Here is a 23,097-nt window from a genome sequence, read left to right as displayed (position 1 = left end):
GGAAATCTGCACTACAATGAAGTCTCACTTCCCCCCGGTCAAAAGGGCCATCTGAAAAAAGTGTAAAATCCAGAAAGGCAACAGGCCATTGAGAACTGGGAGCCTTGTTATGCTGATGGGCGGGATGTAAATTGCCAACAGACACTTGGGAGAAGTGTATGGTGTTTCCTGAAACATCTAAAAAACAAAGCAACAGAGCCTAGGGTACTTCCACTTATGGTCCTATAGCTTAGGGAAATTAAAATCAAAAAGACACAGCCACCCCAAAGTTTGGAACGGCTCTGTTTACAAGAACCTCGTTTACAGTACAAGTTCAACATCGCAGAAAGTGAAAAATGGATAAAGAAGTTGTGGTATTCACTTACAAAGCAATATCAATCAGCAATGAAATCTGTGTCATCAGGCCCTTAGCAGCACAATGAGTGGATTCAGGTATGATGATTCTAAGTGAAATAAGTCACACAGAAAAAGAAACATCATAACATATCAGTAATACACGGAATGTAAACTTGGCTACACAGGAACTGAATTACAGAACAGAACAGGGTCTCAAATTTAGAAAACCAACTTATGCTTGCTTAAGGGTAAAGGTGAGTTGGGGTGCTGCATAAAACCAGAGATTGAAATGAGCACAGATAAAGTTCCTTAAGTCAAATATGGAATAGACAAGAGCTACTCCTTGCTCAACGAAATGGACTCAACACCGCATATTAAATGCCTAAGAATGTACCTGACTAGTAAGTATCGTAAAACCTATGGATTGCTATGTCTCCGAAAGAGAATCAAGCATGAGTACAGGGGCATAAACGCAGCAGTGATAGGATTGGAGAGGTTCGGTGAGCAAATGAAGACCCTTTGAAGTCATATTGCATGGTACCCATTACACGGGTCTCAACTCTCCAGGTTTAAGGTATTCTTCCTTCAGCTAAAACATGCATGTGGAACCCAAGTATGATCAACCATGTGAACGGGAGATGTGTTCAAATATGTCTCAGTTTTCCTCCCCTGGTACTCGGGTGCAACATTCCAGACGCTTTACTAACACTCTCCCCACTTGGAGAGTCAGCGCCTTTAACCTCCTGTTTGGCCCAGTTTGCAATTTCTGCGGAAGATGAACAGGAATAGCGAGAACCAATGAGAGACTAGCTGGAGGTGTCTGGACGGGCAAATTTAACTCTGATTTCCCACCAGGAAGAGGAAATAACCAAAGGCTCAGCGTGCCGTGCCGGAACCAGATTAGGGCCTGAAGCCATCCTGCGGTGTTGCGGCCAGGTCACAAGAAAGCAAGTTGAAGAAAGGAGCTCAGGGGCACTGTAATTCACAAACCTGCAGAGTTATAAATGACAGCTATCGTCCAAAAATAGACTGAAGTAAGGCTGCCAAGAGGACTTGAAAGCGGGGCAGAATTGCAGGAAACCGATTTCAGGAGGTAGACTGGAATTGCATTGAAAGCATAGGAAAAGAGGCAGAACGTCCACAATGATGCACTTGGCCAAAAAGGGCGTATGCGTTTTTTCCTGAATATATTCAGGAAAAAACGCATACGCCCTTTTTGGCCAACCAAGCAAGCTTGCAAAGGAAATCTGCACTACAATGAAGTCTCACTTCTCCCCGGTCAAAAGGGCCATCTGAAAAAAAGTGTAAAATCCAGAAAGGCAGGACAGGCCATGGAGAACTGGGAGCCTTGTTATGCTGATGGGCGGGATGTAAATTGCCAACAGACACTCGGGAGAAGTGTATGGTGTTTCCTGAAACATCTAAAAAACAAAGCAACAGAGCCTAGGGCACTGCCACTTATGGTTCTATAGCTTAGGGAAATTAAAATCAAAAAGACACAGCCACCCCAAAGTTTGGGACGCCTCTGTTTACAAGAACCTCGTTTACAGTACAAGTTCAACATCGCAGAAAGTGAAAAATGGATAAAGAAGTTGTGGTATTTACTTACAAAGCAATATCACTCAGCAATGAAATCTATGTCATCAGGCCCTTAGCAGCACAATGAGTGGATTCAGGTATGATGATTCTAACTGAAATAAGTCACACAGAAAAAGAAACATCATAAGATATCAGTAATACACGGAATGTAAACTTGGCTACACAGGAACTGAATTACAGAACAGAACAGAGTCTCAAATTTAGAAAACCAACTTATGCTTGCTTAAGGGTAAAGGTGAGTTGGGGTGCTGCATAAAACCAGAGATTGAAATGAGCACAGATAAAGTTCCTTAAGTCAAATATGGAATAGACAAGAGCTACTCCTTGCTCAACGAAATGGACTCAACACCCCATATTAAACGCCTGAGAATGTACCTGACTAGTAAGTATCTTAAAACCTATGGATTGCTATGTCTCCGAAAGAGAATCAAGCATGTGTACAGGGGCATAAACGCAGCAGTGATAGGATTGGAGAGGTTCGGTGAGCAAATGAAGACCCTTTGAAGTCATATTGCATGGTACCCATTCCACGGGTTTCAACTACCCAGGTTTAAGGTATTCTTCCTTCAGCTAAAACATGCATGTGGAACCCAAGTATGATCAACCATGTGATCAGGAGACGTGTTCAAATATGTCTCAGTTTTCCTCCCCTGGTACTCGGGTGCAACATTCCAGACGCTTTACTAACACTCTCCCCACTTGGAGAGTCAGTCCCTTTAACCTCCTGTTTGGCCCAGTTTGCAATTTCTGCGGAAGATGAACAGGAATAGCGAGAACCAATGAGAGACTAGCTGGAGGTGTCTGGACGGGCAAATTTAACTCTCATTTCCCACCAGGAAGAGCAAATAACCAAAGGCTCAGCGTGCCGTTGCGGAAAAAGATTAGGACCTGAAGCCATCCTGCGGTGTTGCGGCCAGGTCACAAGAAAGCAAGTTGAAGAAAGGAGCTCAGGGGCACTGTAATTCACAAACCTGCAGAGTTATAAATGACAGCTATCGTCCAAAAATAGACTGAAGTAAGGCTGCCAAGAGGACTTGAAAGCGGGGCAGAATTGCAGGAAACCGATTTCAGGAGGTAGACTGGAATTGCATTGAAAGCATAGGAAAAGAGGCAGAACGTCCACAATGATGCACTTGGCCAAAAAGGGCGTATGCGTTTTTTCCTGAATATATTCAGGAAAAATCGCATACGCCCTTTTTGGCCAACCAAGCAAGCTTGCAAAGGAAATCTGCACTACAATGAAGTCTCACTTCCCCCCGGTCAAAAGGGCCATCTGAAAAAAGTGTAAAATCCAGAAAGGCAGGACAGGCCATGGAGAACTGGGAGCCTTGTTATGCTGATGGGCGGGATGTAAATTGCCAAGAGGCACTCGGGAGAAATGTATGGTGTTTCCTGAAACATCTAAAAAACAAAGCAACAGAGCCTACGGCACTTCCACTTATGGTCCTATAGCTTAGGGAAATTAAAATCAAAAAGACACAGCCACCCCAAAGTTTGGAACGGCTCTGTTTACAAGAACCTCGTTTACAGTACAAGTTCAACATCGCAGAAAGTGAAAAATGGATAAAGAAGTTGTGGTATTTACTTACAAAGCAATATCACTCAGCAATGAAATCTGTGTCATCAGGCCCTTAGCAGCACAATGAGTGGATTCAGGTATGATGATTCTAACTGAAGTAAGTCACACAGAAAAAGAAACATCATAAGATATCAGTAATACACGGAATGTAAACTTGGTTACACAGGAACTGAATTACAGAACAGAACAGGGTCTCAAATTTAGAAAACCAACTTATGCTTGCTTAAGGGTAAAGGTGAGTTGGGGTGCTGCATAAAACCAGAGATTGAAATGAGCACAGATAAAGTTCCTTAAGTCAAATATGGAATAGACAAGAGCTACTCCTTGCTCAACGAAATGGACTCAACACCGCATATTAAACGCCTAAGAATGTACCTGACTAGTAAGTATCTTAAAACCTATGGATTGCTATGTCTCTGAAAGAGAATCAAGCATGTGTACAGGGGCATAAACGCAGCAGTGATAGGATTGGAGAGGTTCGGTGAGCAAATGAAGACCCTTTGAAGTCATATTGCATGGTACCCATTACACGGGTCTTAACTCTCCAGGTTTAAGCTATTCTTCCTTCAGCTAAAACATGCATGTGGAACCCAAGTATGATCAAACATGTGAACGGGAGACGTGTTCAAATATGTCTCAGTTTTCCTCCCCTGGTACTGGGGTGCAACATTCCAGACGCTTTACTAACACTCTCCCCACTTGGAGAGTCAGCGCCTTTAACCTCCTGTTTGGCCCAGTTTGCAATTTCTGCGGAAGATGAACAGGAATAGCGAGAACCAATGAGAGACTAGCTGGAGGTGTCTGGACGGGCAAATTTAACTCTCATTTCCGACCAGGAAGAGGAAATAACCAAAGGCTCAGCGTGCCGTGCCGGAACCAGATTAGGGCCTGAAGCCATCCTGCGGTGTTGCGGCCAGGTCACAAGAAAGCAAGTTGAAGAAAGGAGCTCAGGGGCACTGTAATTCACAAACCTGCAGAGTTATAAATGACAGCTATCATCCAAAAATAGACTGAAGTAAGGCTGCCAAGAGGACTTGAAAGCGGGGCAGAATTGCAGGAAACCGATTTCAGGAGGTAGACTGGAATTGCATTGAAAGCATAGGAAAAGAGGCAGAACGTCCACAATGATGCACTTGGCCAAAAAGGGCGTATGCGTTTTTTCCTGAATATATTCAGGAAAAAACGCATATGCCCTTTTTGGCCAACCAAGCAAGCTTGCAAAGGAAATCTGCACTACAATGAAGTCTCACTTCCCCCCGGTCAAAAGGGCCATCTGAAAAAAGTGTAAAATCCAGAAAGGCAGGACAGGCCATGGAGAACTGGGAGTCTTGTTATGCTGATGGGCGGGATGTAAATTGCCAACAGACACTCGGGAGAAGTGTATGGTGTTTCCTGAAACATCTAAAAAACAAAGCAACAGAGCCTACGGCACTGCCACTTATGGTTCTATAGCTTAGGGAAATTAAAATCAAAAAGACACAGCCACCCCAAAGTTTGGGACGCCTCTGTTTACAAGAACCTCGTTTACAGTACAAGTTCAACATCGCAGAAAGTGAAAAATGGATAAAGAACTTGTGGTACTTACGTACAATGCAGTATCACTCAGCAATGAAATCTATGTCATCAGGCCCTTAGCATCACAATGAGTGGATTCAGGTATGATGATTCTAACTGAAATAAGTCACACAGAAAAAGAAACATCATAACATATCAGTAATACACGGAATGTAAACTTGGCTACACAGGAACTGAATTACAGAACAGAACAGTGTCTCAAATTTAGAAAACCAATTTATGCTTGCTTAAGGGTAAAGGTGAGTTGGGGTGCTGCATAAAACCAGAGATTGAAATGAGCACAGATAAAGTTCCTTAAGTCAAATATGGAATAGACAAGAGCTACTCCTTGCTCAACGAAATGGACTCAACACCGCATATTAAATGCCTAAGAATGTACCTGACTAGTAAGTATCGTAAAACCTATGGATTGCTATGTCTCCGAAAGAGAATCAAGCATGAGTACAGGGGCATGAACGCAGCAGTGATAGGATTGGAGAGGTTCGGTGAGCAAATGAAGACCCTTTGAAGTCATATTGCATGGTACCCATTACACGGGTCTCAACTCTCCAGGTTTAAGGTATTCTTCCTTCAGCTAAAACATGCATGTGGAACCCAAGTATGATCAACCATGTGAACGGGAGACGTGTTCAAATATGTCTCAGTTTTCCTCCCCTGGTACTCGGGTGCAACATTCCAGACGCTTTACTAACACTCTCCCCACTTGGAGAGTCAGCGCCTTTAACCTCCTGTTTGGCCCAGTTTGCAATTTCTGCGGAAGATGAACAGGAATAGCGAGAACCAATGAGAGACTAGCTGGAGGTGTCTGGACGGGCAAATTTAACTCTCATTTCCCACCAGGAAGAGGAAATAACCAAAGGCTCAGCGTGCCGTGCCGGAACCAGATTAGGGCCTGAAGCCATCCTGCGGTGTTGCGGCCAGGTCACAAGAAAGCAAGTTGAAGAAAGGAGCTCAGGGGCACTGTAATTCACAAACCTGCAGAGTTATAAATGACAGCTATCGTCCAAAAATAGACTGAAGTAAGGCTGCCAAGAGGACTTGAAAGCGGGGCAGAATTGCAGGAAACCGATTTCAGGAGGTAGACTGGAATTGCATTGAAAGCATAGGAAAAGAGGCAGAACGTCCACAATGATGCACTTGGCCAAAAAGGGCGTATGCGTTTTTTCCTGAATATATTCAGGAAAAAACGCATACGCCCTTTTTGGCCAACCAAGCAAGCTTGCAAAGGAAATCTGCACTACAATGAAGTCTCACTTCTCCCCGGTCAAAAGGGCCATCTGAAAAAAAGTGTAAAATCCAGAAAGGCAGGACAGGCCATGGAGAACTGGGAGCCTTGTTATGCTGATGGGCGGGATGTAAATTGCCAACAGGCACTTGGGAGAAGTGTATGGTGTTTCCTGAAACATCTAAAAAACAAAGCAACAGAGCCTACGGCACTGCCACTTATGGTTCTATAGCTTAGGGAAATTAAAATCAAAAAGACACAGCCACCCCAAAGTTTGGGACGCCTCTGTTTACAAGAACCTCGTTTACAGTACAAGTTCAACATCGCAGAAAGTGAAAAATGGATAAAGAAGTTGTGGTATTTACTTACAAAGCAATATCACTCAGCAATGAAATCTATGTCATCAGGCCCTTAGCATCACAATGAGTGGATTCAGGTATGATGATTCTAACTGAAATAAGTCACACAGAAAAAGAAACATCATAAGATATCAGTAATACACGGAATGTAAACTTGGCTACACAGAAACTGAATTACAGAACAGAACAGGGTCTCAAATTTAGAAAACCAACTTATGCTTGCTTAAGGGGAAAGGTGAGTTGCGGTGCTGCATAAAACCAGAGATTGAAATGAGCACAGATAAAGTTCCTTAAGACAAATATGGAATAGAGAAGAGCTACTCCTTGCTCAACGAAATGGACTCAACACCGCATATTAAACACCTAATAATGTACCTGACTAGTAAGTATCTTAAAACCTATGGATTGCTATGTCTCTGAAAGAGAATCAAGCATGTGTTCAGGGACATAAACGCAGCAGTGATAGGATTGGAGAGGTTCGGTGAGCAAATGAAGACCCTTTGAAGTCATATTGCATGGTACCCATTCCACGGGTTTCAACTACCCAGGTTTAAGGTATTCTTCCTTCAGCTAAAACATGCATGTGGAACCTAGAGTATGATCAACCATGTGATCGGGAGACGTGTTGAAATATGTCTCAGTTTTCCTCCCCTGGTACTCGGGTGCAACATTCCAGACACTTTACTAACACTCTCCCCACTTGGAGAGTCAGTCCCTTTAACCTCCTGTTTGGCCCAGTTTGCAATTTCTGCGGAAGATGAACAGGAATAGCGAGAACCAATGAGAGGCTAGCTGGAGGTGTCTGGACGGGCAAATTTAACTCTCATTTCCCACCAGGAAGAGGAATTAACCAAAGGCCAGCATGCCAGGCCGGAACCAGATTAGGGCCTGAAGCCATCCTGCGGTGTTGCGGCCAGGTCACAAGAAAGCAAGTTGTAGAAAGGAGCTCAGGGGCACTGTAATTCACAATCCTGCAGAGTTATAAATGACAGCTATCGTCCAAAAATACACTGAAGTAAGGCTGCCAAGAGGACTTGAAAGCGGGGCAGAATTGCAGGAAACCGATTTCAGGAGGTAGACTGGAATTGCATTGAAAGCATAGGAAAAGAGGCAGAACGTCCACAATGATGCACTTGGCCAAAAAGGGCGTATGCGTTTTTTCCTGAATATATTCAGGAAAAAACGCATACGCCCTTTTTGGCCAACCAAGCAAGCTTGCAAAGGAAATCTGCACTACAATGAAGTCTCACTTCCCCCCGGTCAAAAGGGCCATCTGAAAAAAGTGTAAAATCCAGAAAGGCAACAGGCCATGGAGAACTGGGAGCCTTGTTATGCTGATGGGTGGGATGTAAATTGCCAACTGACACTTGGGAGAAGTGTATGGTGTTTCCTGAAACATCTAAAAAACAAAGCAACAGAGCCTAGGGCACTTCCACTTATGGTCCTATAGCTTAGGGAAATTAAAATCAAAAAGACACAGCCACCCCAAAGTTTGGAACGGCTCTGTTTACAAGAACCTCGTTTACAGTACAAGTTCAACATCGCAGAAAGTGAAAAATGGATAAAGAATTTGTGGTACATACGTACAATGCAGTATCACTCAGCAATGAAATCTATGTCATCAGGCCTGTAGCAGCATAATGAGTAGATTCAGGTACGATGATTCTAACTGAAATAAGTCACACAGAAAAAGAAACATCATAAGATATCAGTAATACACGGAATGGAAACTTGGCTACACAGGAACTGAATTACAGAACAGAACAGGGTCTCAAATTTAGAAAACCAACTTATGCTTGCTTAAGGGTAAAGGTGAGTTGGGGTGCTGCATAAAACCAGAGATTGAAATGAGCACAGATAAAGTTCCTTAAGCCAAATATGGAATAGACAAGAGCTACTCCTTGCTCAACGAAATGGACTCAACACCCCATATTAAACGCCTAAGAATGTACCTGACTAGTAAGTATCTTAAAACCTATGGATTGCTATGTCTCCGAAAGAGAATCAAGCTTGTGTACAGGGGCATAAACGCAGCAGTGATAGGATTGGAGAGGTTCGGTGAGCAAATGAAGACCCTTTGAAGTCATATTGCATGGTACCCATTCCACGGGTTTCAACTACCCAGGTTTAAGGTATGATTCCTTCAGCTAAAACATGAATGTGGAACCTAGAGTATGATCAACCATGTGATCGGGAGACGTGTTCAAATATGTCTCAGTTTTCCTCCCCTGGTACTCGGGTGCAACATTCCAGACACTTTACTAACACTCTCCCCCACTTGGAGAGTCAGTCCCTTTAACCTCCTGTTTGGCCCAGTTTGCAATTTCTGCGGAAGATGAACAGGAATAGCGAGAACCAATGAGAGGCTAGCTGGAGGTGTCTGGACTTGCAAATTTAACTCTCATTTCCCACCAGGAAGAGGAATTAACCAAAGGCTCAGCATGCCGGGCCGGAACCAGATTAGGGCCTGAAGCCATCCTGCGGTGTTGCGGCCAGGTCACAAGAAAGCGAGTTGAAGAAAGGAGCTCAGGGGCACTGTAATTCACAAACCTGCAGAGTTATAAATGACAGCTATCGTCCAAAAATACACTGAAGTAAGGCTGCCAAGAGGACTTGAAAGCGGGGCAGAATTGCAGGAATCCAATTTCAGGAGGTAGACTGGAATTGCATTGAAAGCATAGGAAAAGAGGCAGAACGTCCACAATGATGCACTTGGCCAAAAAGGGCGTATGCGTTTTTTCCTGAATATATTCAGGAAAAAACGCATACGCCCTTTTTGGCCAACCAAGCAAGCTTGCAAATGAAATCTGCACTACAATGAAGTCTCACTTCCCCCCGGTCAAAAGGGCCATCTGAAAAAAGTGTAAAATCCAGAAAGGCAACAGGCCATTGAGAACTGGGAGCCTTGTTATGCTGATGGGCGGGATGTAAATTGCCAACAGACACTTGGGAGAAGTGTATGGTGTTTCCTGAAACATTTAAAAAACAAAGCAACAGAGCCTAGGGCACTTCCACTTATGGTCCTATAGCTTAGGGAAATTAAAATCAAAAAGACACAGCCACCCCAAAGTTTGGAACGGCTCTGTTTACAAGAACCTCGTTTACAGTACAAGTTCAACATCGCAGAAAGTGAAAAATGGATAAAGAAGTTGTGGTATTCACTTACAAAGCAATATCACTCAGCAATGAAATCTATGTCATCAGGTCCTTAGCAGCACAATGAGTGGATTCAGGTATGATGATTCTAACTGAAATAAGTCACACAGAAAAAGAAACATCATAAGATATCAGTAATACATGGAATGGAAACTTGGCTACACAGGAACTGAATTACAGAACAGAACAGGGTCTCAAATTTAGAAAAACAACTTATGCTTGCTTAAGGGTAAAGGTGAGTTGGGGTGCTGCATAAAACCAGAGATTGAAATGAGCACAGATAAAGTTCCTTAAGCCAAATATGGAATAGACAAGAGCTACTCCTTGCTCAACGAAATGGACTCAACACCTCATATTAAACGCCTAAGAATGTACCTGACTTGTAAGTATCTTTAAACCTATGGATTGCTATGTCTCCGAAAGAGAATCAAGCATGTGTACAGGGGCATAAATGCAGCAGTGATAGGATTGGAGAGGTTCGGTGAGCAAATGAAGACCCTTTGAAGTCATATTGCATGGTACCCATTACACGGGTCTTAACTCTCCAGGTTTAAGGTATTCTTCCTTCAGCTAAAACATGCATGTGGAACCCAAGTATGATCAACCATGTGAATGGGAGACGTGTTTAAATATGTCTCAGTTTTCCTCCCCTGGTACTCGGGTGCAACATTCCAGACGCTTTACTAACACTCTCCCCACTTGGAGAGTCAGCGCCTTTAACCGCCTGTTTGGCCCAGTTTGCAATTTCTGCGGAAGATGAACAGGAATAGCGAGAACCAATGAGAGACTAGCTGGAGGTGTCTGGACGGGCAAATTTAACTCTCATTTCCCACCAGGAAGAGGAAATAACCAAAGGCTCAGCGTGCCATGCCGGAACCAGATTAGGGCCTGAAGCCATCCTGCGGTGTTGCGGCCAGGTCACAAGAAAGCAAGTTGAAGAAAGGAGCTCAGGGGCACTGTAATTCACAAACCTGCAGAGTTATAAATGACAGCTATCGTCCAAAAATAGACTGAAGTAAGGCTGCCAAGAGGACTTGAAAGCGGGGCAGAATTGCAGGAAACCGATTTCAGGAGGTAGACTGGAATTGCATTGAAAGCATAGGAAAAGAGGCAGAACGTCCACAATGATGCACTTGGCCAAAAAGGGCGTATGCGTTTTTTCCTGAATATATTCAGGAAAAAACGCATACGCCCTTTTTGGCCAACCAAGCAAGCTTGCAAAGGAAATCTGCACTACAATGAAGTCTCACTTCCCCCCGGTCAAAAGGGCCATCTGAAAAAAGTGTAAAATCCAGAAAGGCAGGACAGGCCATGGAGAACTGGGAGCCTTGTTATGCTGATGGGCGGGATGTAAATTGCCAACAACCACTCGGGAGAAGTGTATGGTGTTTCCTGAAACATCTAAAAAACAAAGCAACAGAACCTAGGGCACTTCCACTTATGGTCCTATAGCTTAGGGAAATTAAAATCAAAAAGACACAGCCACCCCAAAGTTTGGAACGGCTCTGTTTACAAGAACCTCGTTTACAGTACAAGTTCAACATCGCAGAAAGTGAAAAATGGATAAAGAAGTTGTGGTATTTACTTACAAAGCAATATCACTCAGCAATGAAATCTGTGTCATCAGGCCCTTAGCAGCACAATGAGTGGATTCAGGTATGATGATTCTAACTGAAATAAGTCACACAGAAAAAGAAACATCATAAGATATCAGTAATACACGGAATGTAAACTTGGCTACACAGGAACTGAATTACAGAACAGAACAGGGTCTCAAATTTAGAAAACCAACTTATGCTTGCTTAAGGGGAAAGGTGAGTTGCGGTGCTGCATAAAACCAGAGATTGAAATGAGCACAGATAAAGTTCCTTAAGACAAATATGGAATAGACAAGAGCTACTCCTTGCTCAACGAAATGGACTCAACACCGCATATTAAACGCCTAATAATGTACCTGACTAGTAAGTATCTTAAAACCTATGGATTGCTATGTCTCTGAAAGAGAATCAAGCATGTGTACAGGGGCATAAACGCAGCAGTGATAGGATTGGAGAGGTTCGGTGAGCAAATGAAGACCCTTTGAAGTCATATTGCATGGTACCCATTCCACGGGTTTCAACTACCCAGGTTTAAGGTATTCTTCCTTCAGCTAAAACATGCATGTGGAACCTAGAGTATGATCAACCATGTGATCGGGAGACGTGTTCAAATATGTCTCAGTTTTCCTCCCCTGGTACTCGGGTGCAACATTCCAGACGCTTTACTAACACTCTCCCCCACTTGGAGAGTCAGTCCCTTTAACCTCCTGTTTGGCCCAGTTTGCAATTTCTGCGGAAGATGAACAGGAATAGCGAGAACCAATGAGAGGCTAGCTGGAGGTGTCTGGACTTGCAAATTTAACTCTCATTTCCCACCAGGAAGAGGAATTAACCAAAGGCTCAGCATGCCGGGCCGGAACCAGATTAGGGCCTGAAGCCATCCTGCGGTGTTGCGGCCAGGTCACAAGAAAGCGAGTTGAAGAAAGGAGCTCAGGGGCACTGTAATTCACAAACCTGCAGAGTTATAAATGACAGCTATCGTCCAAAAATACACTGAAGTAAGGCTGCCAAGAGGACTTGAAAGCGGGGCAGAATTGCAGGAAACCGATTTCAGGAGGTAGACTGGAATTGCATTGAAAGCATAGGAGAAGAGGCAGAACGTCCACAATGATGCACTTGGCCAAAAAGTGCGTATGCGTTTTTTCCTGAATATATTCAGGAAAAAACGCATACGCCCTTTTTGGCCAACCAAGCAAGCTTGCAAAGGAAATCTGCACTACAATGAAGTCTCACTTCCCCCCGGTCAAAAGGGCCATCTGAAAAAAGTGTAAAATCCAGAAAGGCAGGACAGGCCATGGAGAACTGGGAGCCTTGTTATGCTGATGGGCGGGATGTAAATTGCCAACAACCACTCGGGAGAAGTGTATGGTGTTTCCTGAAACATCTAAAAAACAAAGCAACAGAGCCTAGGGCCCTTCCACTTATGGTCCTATAGCTTAGGGAAATTAAAATCAAAAAGACACAGCCACCCCAAAGTTTGGAACGGCTCTGTTTACAAGAACCTCGTTTACAGTACAAGTTCAACATCGCAGAAAGTGAAAAATGGATAAAGAAGTTGTGGTATTCACTTACAAAGCAATATCACTCAGCAATGAAATCTGTGTCATCAGGCCCTTAGCAGCACAATGAGTGGATTCAGGTATGATGATTCTAACTGAAGTAAGTCACACAGAAATAGAAACATCATAAGATATCAGTAATACACGGAATGTAAACTTGGCTACACAGGAACTGAATTACAGAACAGAACAGGGTCTCAAATTTAGAAAACCAACTTATGCTTGCTTAAGGGTAAAGGTGAGTTGGGGTGCTGCATAAAACCAGAGATTGAAATGAGCACAGATAAAGTTCCTTAAGTCAAATATGGAATAGACAAGAGCTACTCCTTGCTCAACGAAATGGACTCAACACCGCATATTAAACGCCTAAGAATGTACCTGACTAGTAAGTATCTTAAAACCTATGGATTGCTATGTCTCCGAAAGAGAATCAAGCATGTGTACAGGGGCATAAACGCAGCAGTGATAGGATTGGAGAGGTTCGGTGAGCAAATGAAGACCCTTTGAAGTCATATTGCATGGTGCCCATTACACGGGTCTTAACTCTCCAGGTTTAAGGTATTCTTCCTTCAGCTAAAACATGCATGTGGAACCCAAGTATGATCAACCATGTGAATGGGAGACGTGTTCAAATATGTGTCAGTTTTCCTCCCCTGGTACTCGGGTGCAACATTCCAGACGCTTTACTAACACTCTCCCCACTTGGAGAGTCAGCGCCTTTAACCTCCTGTTTGGCCCAGTTTGCAATTTCTGCGGAAGATGAACAGGAATAGCGAGAACCAATGAGAGACTAGCTGGAGGTGTCTGGACGGGCAAATTTAACTCTCATTTCCCACCAGGAAGAGGAAATAACCAAAGGCTCAGCGTGCCGTGCCGGAACCAGATTAGGACCTGAAGCCATCCTGCGATGTTGCGGCCAGGTCACAAGAAAGCAAGTTGAAGAAAGGAGCTCAGGGGCACTGTAATTCACAAACCTGCAGAGTTATAAATGACAGCTATCGTCCAAAAATAGACTGAAGTAAGGCTGCCAAGAGGACTTGAAAGCGGGGCAGAATTGCAGGAAACCGATTTCAGGAGGTAGACTGGAATTGCATTGAAAGCATAGGAAAAGAGGCAGAACGTCCACAATGATGCACTTGGCCAAAAAGGGCGTATGCATTTTTTCCTGAATATATTCAGGAAAAAACGCATACGCCCTTTTTGGCGAACCAAGCAAGCTTGCAAAGGAAATCTGCACTACAATGAAGTCTCACTTCCCCCCGGTCAAAAGGGCCATCTGAAAAAAGTGTAAAATCCAGAAAGGCAGGACAGGCCATGGAGAACTGGGAGCCTTGTTATGCTGATGGGCGGGATGTAAATTGCCAACAACCACTCGGGAGAAGTGTATGGTGTTTCCTGAAACATCTAAAAAACAAAGCAACAGAGCCAAGGGCACTTCCACTTATGGTCCTATAGCTTAGGGAAATTAAAATCAAAAAGACACAGCCACCCCAAAGTTTGGAACGGCTCTGTTTACAAGAACCTCGTTTACAGTACAAGTTCAACATCGCAGAAAGTGAAAAATGGATAAAGAAGTTGTGGTATTTACTTACAAAGCAATATCACTCAGCAATGAAATCTGTGTCATCAGGCCCTTAGCAGCACAATGAGTGGATTCAGGTATGATGATTCTAACTGAAATAAGTCACACAGAAAAAGAAACATCATAAGATATCAGTAATACACGGAATGTAAACTTGGCTACACAGGAACTGAATTACAGAACAGAACATGGTCTCAAATTTAGAAAACCAACTTATTCTTGCTTAAGGGTAAAGGTGAGTTGGGGTGCTGCATAAAACCAGAGATTGAAATGAGCACAGATAAAGTTCCTTAAGCCAAATATGGAATAGACAAGAGCTACTCCTTGCTCAACGAAATGGACTCAACACCGCATATTAAATGCCTAAGAATGTACCTGACTTGTAAGTATCTTAAAACCTATGGATTGCTATGTCTCCGAAAGAGAATCAAGCATGTGTACAGGGGCATAAATGCAGCAGTGATAGGATTGGAGGGGTTCGGTGAGCAAATGAAGACCCTTTGAAGTCATATTGCATGGTACCCATTCCACGGGTTTCAACTACCCAGGTTTAAGGTATTCTTCCTTCAGCTAAAACATGCATGTGGAAGCCAAGTATGATCAACCATGTGAACAGGAGACGTGTTCAAATATGTCTCAGTTGTCCTCCCCTGGTACTCGGGTGCAACATTCCAGACGCTTTACTAACACTCTCCCCACTTGGAGAGTCAGCGCCTTTAACCTCCTGTTTGCCCAGTTTGCAATTTCTGCGGAAGATGAATAGGAATAGCGAGAACCAATGAGAGACTAGCTGGAGGTGTCTGGACGGGCAAATTTAACTCTCATTTCCCACCAGGAAGAGGAAATAACCAAAGGCTCAGCGTGCCGTGCTGGAACCAGATTAGGGCCTGAAGCCATCCTGCGGTGTTGCGGCCAGGTCACAAGAAAGCAAGTTGAAGAAAGGAGCTCAGGGGCACTGTAATTCACAAACCTGCAGAGTTATAAATGACAGCTATCGTCCAAAAATAGACTGAAGTAAGGCTGCCAAGAGGACTTGAAAGCGGGGCAGAATTGCAGGAAACCGATTTCAGGAGGTAGACTGGAATTGCATTGAAAGCATAGGAAAAGAGGCAGAACGTCCACAATGATGCACTTGGCCAAAAAGGGCGTATGCGTTTTTTCCTGAATATATTCAGGAAAAAACGCATACGCCCTTTTTGGCCAACCAAGCAAGCTTGCAAAGGAAATCTGCACTACAATGAAGTCTCACTTCCCCCCGGTCAAAAGGGCCATCTGAAAAAAGTGTAAAATCCAGAAAGGCAACAGGCCATTGAGAACTGGGAGCCTTGTTATGCTGATGGGCGGGATGTAAATTGCCAACAGACACTAGGGAGAAGTGTATGGTGTTTCCTGAAACATCTAAAAAACAAAGCAACAGAGCCTAGGGTACTTCCACTTATGGTCCTATAGCTTAGGGAAATTAAAATCAAAAAGACACAGCCACCCCAGTTTGGAACGGCTCTGTTTACAAGAACCTCGTTTACAGTACAAGTTCAACATCGCAGAAAGTGAAAAATGGATAAAGAAGTTGTGGTATTCACTTACAAAGCAATATCAATCAGCAATGAAATCTGTGTCATCAGGCCCTTAGCAGCACAATGAGTGGATTCAGGTATGATGATTCTATCTGAAGTAAGTCACACAGAAATAGAAACATCATAACATATCAGTAATACACGGAATGTAAACTTGGCTACACAGGAACTGAATTACAGAACAGAACAGGGTCTCAAATTTAGAAAACCAACTTATTCTTGCTTAAGGGTAAAGGTGAGTTGGGGTGCTGCATAAAACCAGAGATTGAAATGAGCACAGATAAAGTTCCTTAAGTCAAATATGGAATAGACAAGAGCTACTCCTTGCTCAACGAAATGGACTCAACACCGCATATTAAATGCCTAAGAATGTACCTGACTAGTAAGTATCGTAAAACCTATGGATTGCTATGTCTCCGAAAGAGAATCAAGCATGAGTACAGGGGCATAAACGCAGCAGTGATAGGATTGGAGAGGTTCGGTGAGCAAATGAAGACCCTTTGAAGTCATATTGCATGGTACCCATTACACGGGTCTCAACTCTCCAGGTTTAAGGTATTCTTCCTTCAGCTAAAACATGCATGTGGAACCCAAGTATGATCAACCATGTGAATGGGAGATGTGTTCAAATATGTCTCAGTTTTCCTCCCCTGGTACTCGGGTGCAACATTCCAGACGCTTTACTAACACTCTCCCCACTTGGAGAGTCAGCGCCTTTAACCTCCTGTTTGGCCCAGTTTGCAATTTCTGCGGAAGATGAACAGGAATAGCGAGAACCAATGAGAGACTAGCTGGAGGTGTCTGGACGGGCAAATTTAACTCTCATTTCCCACCAGGAAGAGGAAATAACCAAAGGCTCAGCGTGCCGTGCCGGAACCAGATTAGGGCCTGAAGCCATCCTGTGGTGTTGCGGCCAGGTCACAAGAAAGCAAGTTGAAGAAAGGAGCTCAGGGGCACTGTAATTCACAAACCTGCAGAGTTATAAATGACAGCTATCGTCCAAAAATAGACTGAAGTAAGGCTGCCAAGAGGACTTGAAAGCGGGGCAGAATTGCAGGAAACCGATTTCAGGAGGTAGACTGGAATTGCATTGAAAGCATAGGAAAAGAGGCAGAACGTCCACAATGATGCACTTGGCCAAAAAGGGCGTATGCGTTTTTTCCTGAATATATTCAGGAAAAAACGCATACGCCCTTTTTGGCCAACCAAGCAAGCTTGCAAAGGAAATCTGCACTACAATGAAGTCTCACTTCTCCCCGGTCAAAAGGGCCATCTGAAAAAAAGTGTAAAATCCAGAAAGGCAGGACAGGCCATGGAGAACTGGGAGCCTTGTTATGCTGATGGGCGGGATGTAAATTGCCAACAGACACTCGGGAGAAGTGTATGGTGTTTCCTGAAACATCTAAAAAACAAAGCAACAGAGCCTAAGGCACTGCCACTTATGGTTCTATAGCTTAGGGAAATTAAAATCAAAAAGACACAGACACCCCAAAGTTTGGGACGCCTCTGTTTACAAGAACCTCGTTTACAGTACAAGTTCAACATCACAGAAAGTGAAAAATGGATAAAGAAGTTGTGGTATTTACTTACAAAGCAATATCACTCAGCAATGAAATCTATGTCATCAGGCCCTTAGCATCACAATGAGTGGATTCAGGTATGATGATTCTAACTGAAATAAGTCACACAGAAAAAGAAACATCATAAGATATCAGTAATACACGGAATGTAAACTTGGCTACACAGGAACTGAATTACAGAACAGAACAGGGTCTCAAATTTAGAAAACCAACTTATGCTTGCTTAAGGGTAAAGGTGAGTTGGGGTGCTGCATAAAACCAGAGATTGAAATGAGCACAGATAAAGTTCCTTAAGTCAAATATGGAATAGACAAGAGCTACTCCTTGCTCAACGAAATGGACTCAACACCCCATATTAAACGCCTAAGAATGTACCTGACTAGTAAGTATCGTAAAACCTATGGATTGCTATGTCTCCGAAAGAGAATCAAGCATGTGTACAGGGGCATAAACGCAGCAGTGATAGGATTGGAGAGGTTCGGTGAGCAAATGAAGACCCTTTGAAGTCATATTGCATGGTAACCATTCCACGGGTTTCAACTACCCAGGTTTAAGGTATTCTTCCTTCAGCTAAAACATGCATGTGGAAGCCAAGTATGATCAACCATGTGAACGGGAGACGTGTTCAAATATGTCTCAGTTTTCCTCCCCTGGTACTCGGGTGCAACATTCCAGACGCTTTACTAACACTCTCCCCACTTGGAGAGTCAGCGCCTTTAACCTCCTGTTTGGCCCAGTTTGCAATTTCTGCGGAAGATGAACAGGAATAGCGAGAACCAATGAGAGACTAGCTGGAGGTGTCTGGACGGGCAAATTTAACTCTCATTTCCCACCAGGAAGAGGAAATAACCAAAGGCTCAGCATGCCGTGCTGGAACCAGATTAGGGCCTGAAGCCATCCTGCGGTGTTGCGGCCAGGTCACAAGAAAGCAAGTTGAAGAAAGGAGCTCAGGGGCACTGTAATTCACAAACCTGCAGAGTTATAAATGACAGCTATCGTCCAAAACTAGACTGAAGTAAGGCTGCCAAGAGGACTTGAAAGCGGGGCAGAATTGCAGGAAACCGATTTCAGGAGGTAGACTGGAATTGCATTGAAAGCATAGGAAAAGAGGCAGAACGTCCACAATGATGCACTTGGCCAAAAAGGGCGTATGCGTTTTTTCCTGAATATATTCAGGAAAAAACGCATACGCCCTTTTTGGCCAACCAAGCAAGCTTGCAAAGGAAATCTGCACTACAATGAAGTCTCACTTCCCCCCGGTCAAAAGGGCCATCTGAAAAAAGTGTAAAATCCAGAAAGGCAACAGGCCATTGAGAACTGGGAGCCTTGTTATGCTGATGGGCGGGATGTAAATTGCCAACAGACACTTGGGAGAAGTGTATGGTGTTTCCTGAAACATCTAAAAAACAAAGCAACAGAGCCTAGGGTACTTCCACTTATGGTCCTATAGCTTAGGGAAATTAAAATCAAAAAGACACAGCCACCCCAAAGTTTGGAACGGCTCTGTTTACAAGAACCTCGTTTACAGTACAAGTTCAACATCGCAGAAAGTGAAAAATGGATAAAGAAGTTGTGGTATTCACTTACAAAGCAATATCAATCAGCAATGAAATCTGTGTCATCAGGCCCTTAGCAGCACAATGAGTGGATTCAGGTATGATGATTCTAACTGAAATAAGTCACACAGAAAAAGAAACATCATAACATATCAGTAATACACGGAATGTAAACTTGGCTACACAGGAACTGAATTACAGAACAGAACAGGGTCTCAAATTTAGAAAACCAACTTATGCTTGCTTAAGGGTAAAGGTGAGTTGGGGTGCTGCATAAAACCAGAGATTGAAATGAGCACAGATAAAGTTCCTTAAGTCAAATATGGAATAGACAAGAGCTACTCCTTGCTCAACGAAATGGACTCAACACCGCATATTAAATGCCTAAGAATGTACCTGACTAGTAAGTATCGTAAAACCTATGGATTGCTATGTCTCCGAAAGAGAATCAAGCATGAGTACAGGGGCATAAACGCAGCAGTGATAGGATTGGAGAGGTTCGGTGAGCAAATGAAGACCCTTTGAAGTCATATTGCATGGTACCCATTACACGGGTCTCAACTCTCCAGGTTTAAGGTATTCTTCCTTCAGCTAAAACATGCATGTGGAACCCAAGTATGATCAACCATGTGAACGGGAGATGTGTTCAAATATGTCTCAGTTTTCCTCCCCTGGTACTCGGGTGCAACATTCCAGACGCTTTACTAACACTCTCCCCACTTGGAGAGTCAGCGCCTTTAACCTCCTGTTTGGCCCAGTTTGCAATTTCTGCGGAAGATGAACAGGAATAGCGAGAACCAATGAGAGACTAGCTGGAGGTGTCTGGACGGGCAAATTTAACTCTCATTTCCCACCAGGAAGAGGAAATAACCAAAGGCTCAGCGTGCCGTGCCGGAACCAGATTAGGGCCTGAAGCCATCCTGCGGTGTTGCGGCCAGGTCACAAGAAAGCAAGTTGAAGAAAGGAGCTCAGGGGCACTGTAATTCACAAACCTGCAGAGTTATAAATGACAGCTATCGTCCAAAAATAGACTGAAGTAAGGCTGCCAAGAGGACTTGAAAGCGGGGCAGAATTGCAGGAAACCGATTTCAGGAGGTAGACTGGAATTGCATTGAAAGCATAGGAAAAGAGGCAGAACGTCCACAATGATGCACTTGGCCAAAAAGGGCGTATGCGTTTTTTCCTGAATATATTCAGGAAAAAACGCATACGCCCTTTTTGGCCAACCAAGCAAGCTTGCAAAGGAAATCTGCACTACAATGAAGTCTCACTTCTCCCCGGTCAAAAGGGCCATCTGAAAAAAAGTGTAAAATCCAGAAAGGCAGGACAGGCCATGGAGAACTGGGAGCCTTGTTATGCTGATGGGCGGGATGTAAATTGCCAACAGACACTCGGGAGAAGTGTATGGTGTTTCCTGAAACATCTAAAAAACAAAGCAACAGAGCCTAGGGCACTGCCACTTATGGTTCTATAGCTTAGGGAAATTAAAATCAAAAAGACACAGCCACCCCAAAGTTTGGGACGCCTCTGTTTACAAGAACCTCGTTTACAGTACAAGTTCAACATCGCAGAAAGTGAAAAATGGATAAAGAAGTTGTGGTATTTACTTACAAAGCAATATCACTCAGCAATGAAATCTATGTCATCAGGCCCTTAGCAGCACAATGAGTGGATTCAGGTATGATGATTCTAACTGAAATAAGTCACACAGAAAAAGAAACATCATAAGATATCAGTAATACACGGAATGTAAACTTGGCTACACAGGAACTGAATTACAGAACAGAACAGAGTCTCAAATTTAGAAAACCAACTTATGCTTGCTTAAGGGTAAAGGTGAGTTGGGGTGCTGCATAAAACCAGAGATTGAAATGAGCACAGATAAAGTTCCTTAAGTCAAATATGGAATAGACAAGAGCTACTCCTTGCTCAACGAAATGGACTCAACACCCCATATTAAACGCCTGAGAATGTACCTGACTAGTAAGTATCTTAAAACCTATGGATTGCTATGTCTCCGAAAGAGAATCAAGCATGTGTACAGGGGCATAAACGCAGCAGTGATAGGATTGGAGAGGTTCGGTGAGCAAATGAAGACCCTTTGAAGTCATATTGCATGGTACCCATTCCACGGGTTTCAACTACCCAGGTTTAAGGTATTCTTCCTTCAGCTAAAACATGCATGTGGAACCCAAGTATGATCAACCATGTGATCAGGAGACGTGTTCAAATATGTCTCAGTTTTCCTCCCCTGGTACTCGGGTGCAACATTCCAGACGCTTTACTAACACTCTCCCCACTTGGAGAGTCAGTCCCTTTAACCTCCTGTTTGGCCCAGTTTGCAATTTCTGCGGAAGATGAACAGGAATAGCGAGAACCAATGAGAGACTAGCTGGAGGTGTCTGGACGGGCAAATTTAACTCTCATTTCCCACCAGGAAGAGCAAATAACCAAAGGCTCAGCGTGCCGTTGCGGAAAAAGATTAGGACCTGAAGCCATCCTGCGGTGTTGCGGCCAGGTCACAAGAAAGCAAGTTGAAGAAAGGAGCTCAGGGGCACTGTAATTCACAAACCTGCAGAGTTATAAATGACAGCTATCGTCCAAAAATAGACTGAAGTAAGGCTGCCAAGAGGATTTGAAAGCGGGGCAGAATTGCAGGAAACCGATTTCAGGAGGTAGACTGGAATTGCATTGAAAGCATAGGAAAAGAGGCAGAACGTCCACAATGATGCACTTGGCCAAAAAGGGCGTATGCGTTTTTTCCTGAATATATTCAGGAAAAATCGCATACGCCCTTTTTGGCCAACCAAGCAAGCTTGCAAAGGAAATCTGCACTACAATGAAGTCTCACTTCCCCCCGGTCAAAAGGGCCATCTGAAAAAAGTGTAAAATCCAGAAAGGCAGGACAGGCCATGGAGAACTGGGAGCCTTGTTATGCTGATGGGCGGGATGTAAATTGCCAAGAGGCACTCGGGAGAAATGTATGGTGTTTCCTGAAACATCTAAAAAACAAAGCAACAGAGCCTACGGCACTTCCACTTATGGTCCTATAGCTTAGGGAAATTAAAATCAAAAAGACACAGCCACCCCAAAGTTTGGAACGGCTCTGTTTACAAGAACCTCGTTTACAGTACAAGTTCAACATCGCAGAAAGTGAAAAATGGATAAAGAAGTTGTGGTATTTACTTACAAAGCAATATCACTCAGCAATGAAATCTGTGTCATCAGGCCCTTAGCAGCACAATGAGTGGATTCAGGTATGATGATTCTAACTGAAGTAAGTCACACAGAAAAAGAAACATCATAAGATATCAGTAATACACGGAATGTAAACTTGGTTACACAGGAACTGAATTACAGAACAGAACAGGGTCTCAAATTTAGAAAACCAACTTATGCTTGCTTAAGGGTAAAGGTGAGTTGGGGTGCTGCATAAAACCAGAGATTGAAATGAGCACAGATAAAGTTCCTTAAGTCAAATATGGAATAGACAAGAGCTACTCCTTGCTCAACGAAATGGACTCAACACCGCATATTAAACGCCTAAGAATGTACCTGACTAGTAAGTATCTTAAAACCTATGGATTGCTATGTCTCTGAAAGAGAATCAAGCATGTGTACAGGGGCATAAACGCAGCAGTGATAGGATTGGAGAGGTTCGGTGAGCAAATGAAGACCCTTTGAAGTCATATTGCATGGTACCCATTACACGGGTCTTAACTCTCCAGGTTTAAGCTATTCTTCCTTCAGCTAAAACATGCATGTGGAACCCAAGTATGATCAAACATGTGAACGGGAGACGTGTTCAAATATGTCTCA

General features: G+C 43.6%; 1 long non-coding RNA gene across 45 annotated transcripts in view; it reads right to left on the bottom strand.

The window, feature by feature from the left end:
* Window positions 1–23,097, bottom strand: part of LOC307181360 — a 968,012-nt gene that overhangs the window by 467,645 nt on the left and 477,270 nt on the right. For 41 of the 45 annotated variants that reach the window (XR_013826546.1, XR_013826547.1, XR_013826567.1 and 38 more), the window contains 2 exons: window positions 8,253–8,342; window positions 366–443 (listed from right to left, as the gene is read on the bottom strand). The exons of the other annotated variants lie outside the window; for them this stretch is intronic. This is a non-coding gene — a long non-coding RNA (uncharacterized lncRNA). The remainder of the gene's footprint in view (window positions 1–365; window positions 444–8,252; window positions 8,343–23,097) is intronic. 45 annotated transcript variants of the gene reach the window in all.

Source organism: Stenella coeruleoalba (genome assembly GCF_951394435.1).
Source record: "Stenella coeruleoalba genome assembly, contig: scaffold_118, whole genome shotgun sequence".
Taxonomy (NCBI): Eukaryota; Metazoa; Chordata; class Mammalia; order Artiodactyla; family Delphinidae; genus Stenella; species Stenella coeruleoalba.
This window is presented reverse-complemented; position numbering and strand designations above follow the sequence as displayed.